The sequence below is a fragment of the Humulus lupulus genome, chromosome 9 (assembly GCF_963169125.1).
Source record: "Humulus lupulus chromosome 9, drHumLupu1.1, whole genome shotgun sequence".
Lineage (NCBI taxonomy): Eukaryota > Viridiplantae > Streptophyta > Magnoliopsida > Rosales > Cannabaceae > Humulus > Humulus lupulus.
Genome location: NC_084801.1, coordinates 67510770 through 67523277, shown reverse-complemented (window position 1 = coordinate 67523277; position 12508 = coordinate 67510770). Strand labels below are relative to the sequence as shown.

Genomic DNA, 12508 nt, shown 5'->3' with positions numbered 1-12508 from the left:
CCATTTCCCAGGATCAATCCCGTGCTCTCAGGACCTCCCGTTTCCCAAAAAAAAGTAGCGGTAACATCCCCCGAGCTCCCTGGGAAAAAGCCCTAAAATTAAAAATTTCCCCTGCCAATAAATGGCCTAGCGCTGCGGCACCCTCCAATGAGGGTCGCGGGTCCTAGAATGGCCCTCGACCCCTGCTGCAACCTAGCGCCACGGTGCAGAAGAACAGGGCCACGGCGCCCCTTCGCGAGCCTAGAAATTTGGGTTTTCCCTTGCATTTTCCCCGAGCCAAAACACTCCCGAATCATTCCCAATGCATGCCTAAGCCTCAAATTCAGGTTAAAACCTCAAATAAACCATCTAATAACTCATAAACACCAACAACCAACCTAAATACACAATCAAACTCAAGAATCACTTAGTGGTTCCAAATTTTCAAAACTTAAACCAGCCTTCAGAAATTCTAAACCAAACCAGAAATAAATTTCAATCAAGCATAGAATTCTTACCTCAAATGGTGATTCGTCCTTGAGCTCCCAACCAAATTCCAAGCTTATTTCAACTCATCCACTGAACCTAACCATAATTCACCCAAAGAATCCACCAAACCAAAACACACCATTTTAACTATCAATTCTTGACATTCTTAATTGAATTTTACAATATAATTACTCAGAATTCTCTTACCTCAGTGAGTAAAGCTGTCCTCTAAATTTCTGGCCTCAACTCCCTTCTTGACTCCACAAAATTTAGAATCCCCTTTCCTTCCTTTCTTGATTTCTCTCTAACTTTCAGCAAAAAACAAGATTTTGTCTAAGTGTAAAACGTGAATAGCTTCCCTTCTCAGCTGTGGTTATCTAAATCCAAGCGAAAAGACCCCTTTGATCCTCCATTTAACCCATACCCTATCTAATCCTCAAGGGAAAATTAGACTTTTCTTATCCTCTTACAAAAATACAATATTGTCACTTAGAGTACCTATCCTCACTGGTTACCAATGGTTACTCAAACCACTAAAATACCATTCGCCATTAATTAAATGTCCCCAACTAAATTTATAAAATTTCCCAAAATACCCCTAGGCTCCTCCCGAGCCGGGTATTTAGATTCCGTTGTGACATTAAGTAGTTTAGCTCTCTAGGACCGTCTCGGAACGTGCATCACAAATATATTACCATTATATCACATACATTACATTTATGCCCTCAACGAGCTAAAGATTACCAATTCGCCCCTAACAGCCAAATGGGGCCCACATGCATATTTATTTCATCTAAAAATGCATTCAAACCACATATACATTAAATTCACGTAGATTAATACAGTATAACAATTATTGCCCTCCAGACACACTAATCAAGGCTCCAAGCCTTATTAGCAATTTGGGTCGCTACTGTTCGGAGGTTAAAATTCCCTAGTCCACGAGTCAATATTGTTGTTGTAAATTCCTCTCTATTCTTACAGAGTATTTGCATTACAGAAAGAATCCAACCTTCGCACTACCCAGGATCCTGGTATTTATAGGAGAATGATCTCTGGGTAGGTATTGGGGTCATCCCGTTATCTCTTGATCCTTCACATCATCTCTCCGACGTTGATGATTAATATCTAAATTTTACATTGAAGTGTGGTCTAATCAACACATAAAAAAGGTAATGGACCGCATGGCCTAAATCAGCAGTGCGGTGTCTGATCACGCACTTTTATATTGCGTATCCAGGAATTTGGGAATAAAACAGACACGTGATGTCTATTTTATGCACGTTTATATTATGTGGTCCACTTTATAAAGACCCTGAGGTACATCAGACCTTTGGCGCACCACGAGCTTAACGTAATGTTAGCTCGTGCCTTTTGATGCCGTATTACACAAAATGGTTCCAAGTGATAGGTTGCTAAATGTCTCAACAGCTCGAGCTATTTGTATAGGGGATGAGAGATGAACACGTGGTGCATCGATTACGGCTTTTTATTAGCTCGCTGTACCCGAGATGTCTCAACAAGGTACGTGCTGATTGTCAGGGCGTACATTGACGAACAACAATAGAGCACCCCATGGCGAGAAACTCAGTATGATTAACCCCAAATCCAGTAACTCCTGCAACTGAATCTTCAATTGCTTCAATTCCGTTGGAGCGATTCTATATGGTGTTCTAGATATTGGCTCCGCCCCTAGCACCAACTCTATAACAAACTCGATCTCCCGTGGTGGCGGAAACCCTGGCAAGTCTGCTGGAAATAAATCTGGAAACTCACATACTAGTCTGGTCTCACTCGGTCCAACTGGCATAACTCTAGAAGTATCCACAATGTTCACTAGGAATCCTATGCAACCTACATGCATCAGGTCTCTAGCCTTCAGTGCTGAAATCATAGCTACTCGCGGTCCACTAACTGTCCCCACAAACACAAAGGGTACCTCCCCTTCTATTTCAAAAGTCACCATCCTACGCTTGAAGTCAATTGTCGCCCCATACTTTGATAAACAATCCATCCCTAGAATAATATCGAAGTCATCCATCGCTAACTCTATCAAATCAACAGACAATTCTCTACCGTTTATCTCTACCGGTAATGCTCTAATCCATCTCCTAGAGACTACAAGTTCCCCAATCGACAACAAAGTCTGAAATCCCCTAGCAAACAAATCACTAGGTCTACATAGCTGATCTATCACTCTAGCAAACACAAATGAATGAGTATCCCCCGAATCAATCAATGCAGTAAAAGAAGAACCAGCACTAGAAATCTGACCTGTCACGACCGAGGGACTAGCCTCAGCCTTAATCTGAGTCAAAGGGAATACTCTGGCAGGAGCGAGGCTGTCGCTTTGCTTCGGCTCCTCTTTCCTGGCTTGTGGGCAGTCCTTCTTCAAATGGTTAACACTCCCACAAATAGAGCAGGCCTTGATCCTGGACTCTCCCTGATGTCGTCGTCTACATCAAGGACACTCCTCCAGTTGTCACCTCTGCCTCGACGGCCACTAAAAGCACCCCATGCCCCCTATCTGAGATAGGAGGGACGAAAGAATCTGAGGCCTTTCTCTTCTGCTCACAGGGGCCACTACCCCGACTAGATCCAGTGAAAGGAGGCACCATCCTCCTAGCATTGCGCCTAGCAACGCCCTTTCTCCATATCAGATCCTCGGCCCCCTCATCTGTAAAGTCCTTGTCAACTACCTGAGCATACTTAGTAGTCCCCAGGTCCAAAGTTATATTAAAATCAAGGGCGATCATGACATTCAACCCCCGCACAAACCGGTCCCTTCGTGCTGAATCAGTCGGCACCAAATCTGGTGCGAACTTCGCCAACTGGTGAAATCTCAAGGCATACTCTATAACCGTCATCCGGTTTTGGGTCAAATTTGTAAACTCATCAACCTTTGCAGATCAAACTACAACACTGTAATACTTTTCATTAAAGATGTTTCTAAACTCTTCCCAGGTCATAACTACAACATTCCTTCTCTGTGTCACTACATCCCACCAGATGCGGGCATCGTCTCTAAACATGTTGCTGGCACAAGCTACCCTCTCGTTCCCTTCTACCCTCATGAAATCTAGGATGGAGGAAAACATATTCATCCATTACTTTACCGGCAGTGGGTTTGGTCCACCCTCGAAGGTGGGAGGATGCTGCTTCCTGAACTTCTCATACAAAGGTTCCCACCTATTCTCCACAACAGGCTGAACTGGCACTGGCGCTACAGCCTGTTGAACTTGCTACCTAGTTCGCTGAGGAGGGGCCTGTTGCTTCAGCTATTGAAGCTCTTCTTCTGTTTGGTGCAGTCTGGCTTCCATGTTAGCAAACAACTGTTGCCAATTCTATGGGGTAGAGGGTCCTGACCCTGGTTGTCATCCTCGGTCCTATTGCCGCGGAGTCTGGTTGATTGTTGAGGCATCTCAACAATATGCCTGCAATCAATGACGCCGCTCATGAGGCATGATAAAAACATCCAAAACCACCTCCCAATTCACATCAACCAACCATAACAGCAATCCACAATACACATATAGCATACAACACTCAAGGGGCCATGCCCTAGCAACATGCATATGTTAACTCATTCATCATGCTATATACAAAATAATCAGGCAAATAGGGCACTTAAGCACATAATCAAGCATACAATTTAATCGTTACCAACCAACCTTGAGTCGATCTTGTCATTGGCAGCGAGCGTACATGTTTGGTCAATCTCTAGGAACCATAAACCTTGGCTCGCTCTTATACCAAGTTGTAACGCCCTACTCCCTTAGAACCGTTACTAAGTGAGTTTTAAACGTGCAATTTACTCGCTAATCGAGGTTTTAGGTTAAAAGTGTGGCTAAACTATAATAAAATTCATATCATCAAAAAATATAATTATTTATCGAATTATAAAGCGTTATACATTTGCGATCCCAAAATACTGTTTAGAAATATTTACAACTCAAAAATATGATTAAAGTCGACTAAATGACAAAATTTGGATTAGTACATAGCATCTTCGAAAAATACCCCTGGCCGTGGCAGCCAGGCAGGCCGAACATGTACATGTCGCTTCACGCTCTCCATACTCATGGTTGGTCGACCTTTCCCTTGCTCTTACCTGCATCATAGAGCACCCGTGAGTCGAAACCCAACAAGAAAACTCAACACAAACAATCAATATATGCATAACTATCAATCAACATATAATAAGGCAACCAATAGGCTAAACACATAGCGGCCATGCCGTCCCAGGCACTTTACTAGGCCCTGGGTTCATGGTCTACACCATAAGGAAGACTCAGGTATTCGAGAAGGGTCTCACCCTAGCGACTTGAACCCTGTGTGCTTAACACCGCTCCTGGCCCTTTGCCGTACTCGGTCTCGCACTCCACGTGCTTAATGCTATTTCCGACCCCTTTCCATACTTGGTTTCCTGCCATTCTTGACCTTCGCCATTCATTCACATATATGCAATACATAGCATATATTCAACAAATACATAAACAAATAGACACATAAACAATAGAGCTACGCCAGACAGCATAATCACATAGGGCCATTCCCTGCAATACAAACTATAGGGCCACGCTCTACTCTACGGGTACAACAATTTTCTTACATGTGTCCCAAGCTTCTCGACCACCAATATCCTTAGCATAGCCCCCTAGTCCGAACCTCGCTGAAAACCTAGTCACAACGTATCAACAACATTCATCCATCACGTTCTAATCCATTAAATAACTTTGGAATGAAATTATAATCCCCGGAACCTTGAATTCTATCAATCCGGGTGATAAAATCCATCCCGAGTCTAAAACCTTCTCGGGGTCCAAAAACCCCTTAAGTGTCGCTGCCCCAAGGCCTTGTGCCGCAGCTTGCCTCAGCCAGAGGCTCAGCCTCAATATTTTGCAGACACATGCTGCGGCCTAACCTAAGGGGCGCCGTTGCCCACCCTTCATTTTGGCCTCCCATCTATTCTAGAGGTTCGCGACTCACCAAGAATAGTGTTGTGGCCAGCCCCCTTCGAACCCATAAAATCACCCATTTTCAACAGCAAAATCCTATCCCATATAACCCAAAACCATCCCAATAATATTTTTCAATCAGCACAACAATTCTATTATGTTCCCAACAACAATACCCAACAGAAGCTAATCCCAAAACTCACCCAAATAGTAAAAAGTAATTCCCAACTTAGCTCACATGCATAAACTTATATTTCTAACCAAATCTACATCAGAATTTAAATGATCATCAGATTTTACAGTTTACCTTTCAACCTAATTAAATCTCTGAATTAATCTCCTAAGTTCCAAGCTACTAGCCTCCCAAACTCAAGCCGTGAGTTCTGAATTCCTAGCTTAATTACCTCAGAATTTTTGTCAGCCTTCAAGCACCCAAAGAGAAAGAGAACCCGAGTGATAGGGAGAAGGGCTTCTACTTTGTTCTAGTGATTTCCCAAGGCTTCTCTAAGCTGAATATTACCCCTGCTGTACGCCCTAATTTTCCCACGGGCTGATTAGCAGGCCGAGCTTCGGACTAATCATGGTTAGTCCATAAACATCCCCCAGGAATCCTCAAGGACTCGCCAAGACTCCCAAGACTGGAGCAAGGAATCGAAAGGCCGAAGGTCGAGTCAGGTGCACAGCTCGTGGTACGAGCTGGATATGGAGGCCATGACCCCTTGTAAAGTCAACACACGCAAGATAAACGTGCATATATCTGACATCACGTGTCCAATATCTCCCTGACTTCTTGGACGCTGCAGGAACGTGCGTGTTCAGACACCCACGGCTGGGTTGGGCCGTGCGGCCCATTATCTCCTTATCTATCGATTTGACCATACTTATGTGTCAGGTTTAGGAATTAATCATGAATGTCACAGAGTTGATATGACAAATAAGAAGGTAACGGGATGACCTCCTTACCAACTTCCAGGTGCCTTCTCCTATAAAGATGGAGACCCTGGGAGTTGATAAGGGTTGGAACAAATAGTCTCTGGAGAGATATACTTTGTAACAAAATACCCAGAATATATCAATAATATTGAATAGTGGAGTAGAAGGATTTTAACCTTCGAACCACTTAAAAATGTGTCTCGAGTCACCTATTTCATTCACTAAGATCTTATATCTGTTACGGTTCTATATTTGGCACTAATCCTCTTCTCTCTCTCTCTTAATTACCTGTTGGCGAAGAACCGCGTCAACACCTGCCAAATGACCAAACTGTCCCTTAAACTTATCCTTAACCCTTAGGTAACCCAAGGGAAATTTATTCATTTACCAAATCCCGTCAAGTCCCTGAGTTTTCCTATAAATCCCCGTTTAATCCCAACATATCTCAATCATTACTAAATTACTACCCGTTACTCAATAATTCCAAACACATACTATATACCCAAAATACCCCTAGGCTCCTCCCGAGCTGGGTATCCGACCTCGTTGTGACTTTCAAACCAAACAGCTCCCTAGGACTGTCTCGAATTGTGCATCACAAAAATATCACCAGGCTAAAATTACAAACATGCCCCTAATAACCAAATGGAGCCTACATGCATATTTAATTCACCTAAACATGCATTTCTAATTACATACTTATCAAATTCACATATTAATACAATAAATCACTTATTTCCCTCTAGGGACACTAATCAAGGCCCTAAGCCTTATTAGCAAATTTGGGATGCTACAACACTAATATCTTTAATGTTTGATTTATTAATCTTCTGTTGGCGAAAAATCGCGTCAACAATGATAATGTGAGTAGTCGATTAGGTAAAGCCTTTTGGGGACTTTATACTAAAAATATATACAAGTGGAGGTTATATATTTGCTGTGCATAGTTTTGGGTGGTATCTCATTACTAGACACTTAGAATAATTATTAGAAATTAGTTAGGTAAATGAGTCTTAAATACAAATTTGATTTTTTTCTTAGTAAAATATATAATTAAATACAATAAACTTACTTTCATATTATATGATTTGTTTTTAATGAGAAATTTTTATTGCTTTCTTGCTATAACTTATAACAATGAGTATAATTTTAAGAGATTAGAAAAATTCAATTAAATAGGAAAAAAATTCAAATTTTAATTTAATTAAGAATTAGATGTACTCACTAAGTATAGAATTTTATAAATAGAATTAAAATTGTAAGGTGGTATATATTTTAATTATTTACTCAAGGATAAATATGTAATGAAAAAATATATATTATTTTAAATAAAATGTCTTTATAATATTTTTGAGTGTAAATAACTTTCCTTATAAATTTGATGTCTTTTACATATACAAATTTAATATTTTTGTATCTAAATAAATTAATATTTTTTTTAAATTAACGACATAACTTCATTGCACCACATCTCAAATAATCACTTTTCTGTTTGTATAACAAACTTTATAAATTTTAAAGGAAGCGATGTTATAGTAGAAGTGAAATATAAATATTTCATTTCAAGAATAAGAAAATGAAGTAGGTTTACACTCAGAAGAACAAAAGAACTTGGGTCAACAAGATATCCAGCTCTTTGATAGGCTCAGATAACCTTGATTGATCTTTTGAAGCCAAAGTCTGCAGTATATAAATAAAGACCAGAAAAGGTATTGTATTGTAAGCAATTCAGTGGATGCTCAATATTCCATGCCCATAAAAGACCCAAGACGCGTGCTAAGGGCCCATAAAGGCCTAAATACATATTTGAGCTGTGAGACGCTCGGGACACCGCCCTCTCACAACGGCCTCGCATGCACCCCTCGCCTAGCCTCGCCGTGGCTGCACCTCGAGGGCCTCGCGAGAGAAGGCCTCCCCTAACCTCGCTTAGATCCTTGCCTTGCCGAAAGGCTCACGGAAGGGCCTTTTATGCCTCGGACTATGCCTCGCGAGATGGCCTCGCATGCCCAGGTTCGTCGCTCGTAGGAGGGCCTCGCATGCCCAGGCTCATGGCTCGTAGGAGGGCCTCGCATGCCTTGGATCATGCCTCGCGAGATGGCCTCGAGTGCCTAGGTTCGTGGCTCGTAGGAGGCTCTCGCGTGCTTAGGACCGTGTCCCACGAGATGGCCTCGCGTGCCCAGGTCCGTGACGCATAAGAGGACCTCGTGTGCCTAGGCTCATGGCTCGTAGGAGGGCCTCGCATACCTTGGACAACGCCCCGTGAGACGGTTTCACGTGCCCAGGCTCATGGCTCGTAGGAGGGCCTCGCACGCCTAGGACCGTGCCCTGCGAGATGGACTCGCGTGCCCAGGTACATGGCTTGTAGGAGGGCTTTGCATGCCTCGAACCATGCCTTGCGAGATGGCCTCGCGTGCCCAGGTTCGTGGGTCGTAGGAGGGCCTCGCGTGCTTAGGACCATGTCCCGCGAGATGGCCTCGCGTGCCCAGGTCCGTGACGCATAGGAGGGCCTCGTGTGCCCAGGCTCATGGCTCGTAGGAGGGCATCGTGGGTCCAATTCAGTGGCTTGCAGGAAGGCCTCTAGGTCAGCATCTCATGAACCTCGCTCAGGTGCCTAGGCCTAGCACCTCACAAGGCTCTCATAAAGCGCGCTTTGTGCACCACATATCTGCACCCCCGATGCACACCAACTGACTCTACGGTGACTCACACCAATAGGAATGACTATATTAGCGAAAAAGAGACTCTCAAAGGCAAAAGGGGCAGACGCCTTACAAGTGCAAAAGCCTAAGTGCGGCTCAAAAGGATCACACAGGTAAGAAGTGTGTATTGGTGTACAACTCTAACATCCATCCGTGGCAAGTAGTGGACGTACGAGGAGTGGTGATATAGCCTGCATATCTCTAACCGTATATCAGAGCTGACACCGTAACTACCTGTGCCACTACGTCTGAAGCCACTCTTCTAACACCCGTACCAGGCAGGTAGTGGAAGTACGATCAAGTACTAAAGTGGAGGTGCACCCACCTACTCTGACCATGTACTGGAGCAGACACCACTACCCCTGAGACCACTCACTTGACAGTGTACTGGTGTACTACCTGGTCCCCTGGACCACATTGTATCAGGGGCCATTAGAGCCTACTCTAAAATAAACCCCAATTCCACATGGAAGTAGGTTGGAAAATTTACTGTAGATAGTGCACCATAGTGAATGAAAAACTGATTTCATCATTGTTCTTGTTCTTCTGCAATTGTTCTTAGAGTTGATACTTAAATTTCTAAGGCTTATTCTATTGATAATCTTGATCTTGCAATTCTTTCCAACATAACTTAGTTGACGAGTTCTCACAGTCAACAGTTTGGCGCCGTCTGTGGGAACTTAAGTTCCAAGCTACTGTTCTACCATTACTTCCAGTGAGGAGAAATGCCAAGACGTTCGAAGCGACTCAGGGAGCCACGAGAGGTGGAGGTCCACCTTAACGGAGTCCAGCTGAAGGCCTCCATGAAGGATCCCCGTCCACCCAGAGATGTGGAGCCCCCAAGGGACCCCGAGGTTCACGAGGGTGACAGAGAGGCCTCGTCACCGGCCGTCCCGCCCGGAGGGAGTCCTCCAAGGGCACCCCTGGGGAATGCCAATGAATTCCCGCTCCCTAAACCGCCACAATTACCGAACTTCGGCCGGCAAGACCCGGTCCCCTCGATGCGTAGACATGATAAACTTCCCCAGGTCCATTCTGTGAGCTCGAGTTTGAAATCTCGATTCTATGAAGAAGAAGAAATACGTGAGCTCCACCGTAAGAACCAACGGTTGGAGACCACCCTGGAGAACATGCAAGAGGTGCTGGATGGCCTATTGGAGGGTAAGTCGAGCGTGACTTTGCCCAAGAGAAAAGAGAAAGGTCAGGAGGGGTGGAGACCACTGTACCGGTAGATGATGGGAGGACCCAACACTCCACCAGTAACACCCCCGAGCGAAGCAACGCGAACATCCTGAACCACCGAAGCAGGCCCAGAAACCATAGCCAAGGACCAACGCTACCCCTCGTAGCGAGGACGAGGTCACCTCTAAAAGAGCACTCTCGGATTTACGCGAGGAGCTCAATAAAAAGAGGGCGGGTAAAGGGGCCATGCCCCCTATGGCGCCTCGAGAGGGCAAGGGAAAGGCGGATCTTAACCCGTCCGCTTTGAGGGACTCTCTAAGCAAAAGGAGGTAGGACTTGGACACAGAAATGAGGAGCCTGCGAAGCAAGATCGTCACTGCCTCTGGCGGTCAGGCTTTTGAGGAGGAGTTCGACCATGAGTCACCCTTCGTGAGGGAGATTCAGGACATCCGGCTCCCTGCCAACTTTAAGGAACCCAATATGACCCCTTACAAAGGAAGCACGGATCCGAAGTACCACCTGGACGCATTTAATGACCTGATGAAACTGAGAGGAATTGGTAGTGGAGCCAGGTGCCATTACTTCGCCGTCACATTGAAAGGACCCGCATACAAATGGTTCAAAAGATTGAGGTCGGGGTCCATCAGGTCCTGGCAGTAGTTTTCTAATGAATTCCTCCAACAGCACCACGCCATGCGGGACTACACGATGCCAAGCACCAGCCTGGCCAATGTGAAGCAAGGGGAAAATGAGAGCCTGAAGAGTTACATTTACAGGTTCAATATGGAGGCCGCGAAAGTGGGGAGCCTAACCCATCGAGAGTTAAAAATGGCCATTATAGTCGGAGTGTGCCCAGGAAGCAAATTGTGGGACAACATGCTGAAGACGGAAGTCACCGACTTAGATGACTTCTATGAGAGGGCGCAAAAATACATTCGTGTGGAGGATGGCCACGCAAACCTAATGGCAGGAAAGGAGGGGTCCAACGCGAAGCCCCCAGCTAACGACGGGTCGAATGTAACAAAGAAGAATAGAGAGTATGATGGGTCGAGAGATGATCGACAGAGAAAGGCCAAACGGGGTAGTGATCATAGGCAAGCGGCTTACACTTACTATACGAACCTTAAAGATACCAGGGAGCATATTTACCTTGCCAATAAAGACCGAGTTCCCTTCAAGAAGCCCCCACCAATGAGAAAGGACCGGTCCAAAAGGGACCCCAGTAGATACTGCCAGTACCACAAGGATATCGGGCACACCACGGCGGAGTGTATCCACTTGAAGGAGGAAATTGAGGAGCTCATCCGCCGGGGGAACCTAGGCCGTTATGTCAGGAGAGAAAGGCCAAAGCCAGAGGACGAGCCTACGATACCCCAGACGCAAGGGCGAGCCCCAGAAATACAGGGAGAGGTCCGAACCATTTTCGGAGGTCCAGGATTTGTGGGAGACTCTCGGAAGGGGCGAGATAGATATGCAAGAGAGGCCCGACGAAGTCCACCACCCTGCATCATGAGTTTGGAACAGCGACCCCCAAAAAGCTTCAAGGGGGAAAATGACTCGATCATATTCACTGAGGAGGATGCGCGAGGGGTACATTTTCCCCACAACGACCCACTGGTGTTGACAGTTCAGTTGGAAAATATGCGTGTGCATCGGGTCCTTGTGGACAATGGGAGCTCGATGGACATCCTGTATCGCTCTGCCTTGGAAAAGATGGGATTGGGCATTCGTCATCTAAAGCCCTGCCAATCTTCCCTATACGGATTCATGGGGGACTCAGTGCAACCCCTAGGGATGATCGAATTGGCACTCACCATGGGGGAGCAACCCCGGCAGATTTCAATGTGGTATTGGGGAGACCATCCCAAAGAGAATTGAAAGCCATAACATCTATATATCACCTGGTTGTCAAGTTCCCAACTCCAGGAGGGGTTGTTAGTATGAAGGGAGAACAGAAAGAAGCAAGGGAGTGCTACAACACCTCACTCCGTGCGCCAGCGAAACCGCGGGAACCAATGGCCATGGTGATACATGAGGCGCTACGTGTGCTCGCGGGGGGTCCGCAGGAGCTAGACCCTCGAGTCGTGGAGGAGTCAAGAGCAGAACTAGTGGAGGAAGTAGAGGAGGTTATAGTAGTGGAAGAACCGTTGAGAAAACTGAAGGTAGGAAGAAGCCTGTAAAGTGACATGAAGAAGGAGTTGATAAGGTTTTTGAACGATAATCTGGATGTATTCGCATGGAGACACGAAGATATGGTGGGTATAGACC

General features: G+C 45.3%; 1 pseudogene; it reads right to left on the bottom strand.

Annotated features, from left to right (window-relative positions):
* Window positions 1–7952: 7952 nt before the first annotated feature.
* Window positions 7953–12508, bottom strand: part of LOC133799777 (DNA polymerase delta small subunit-like) — a 28143-nt pseudogene continuing 23587 nt past the window's right edge.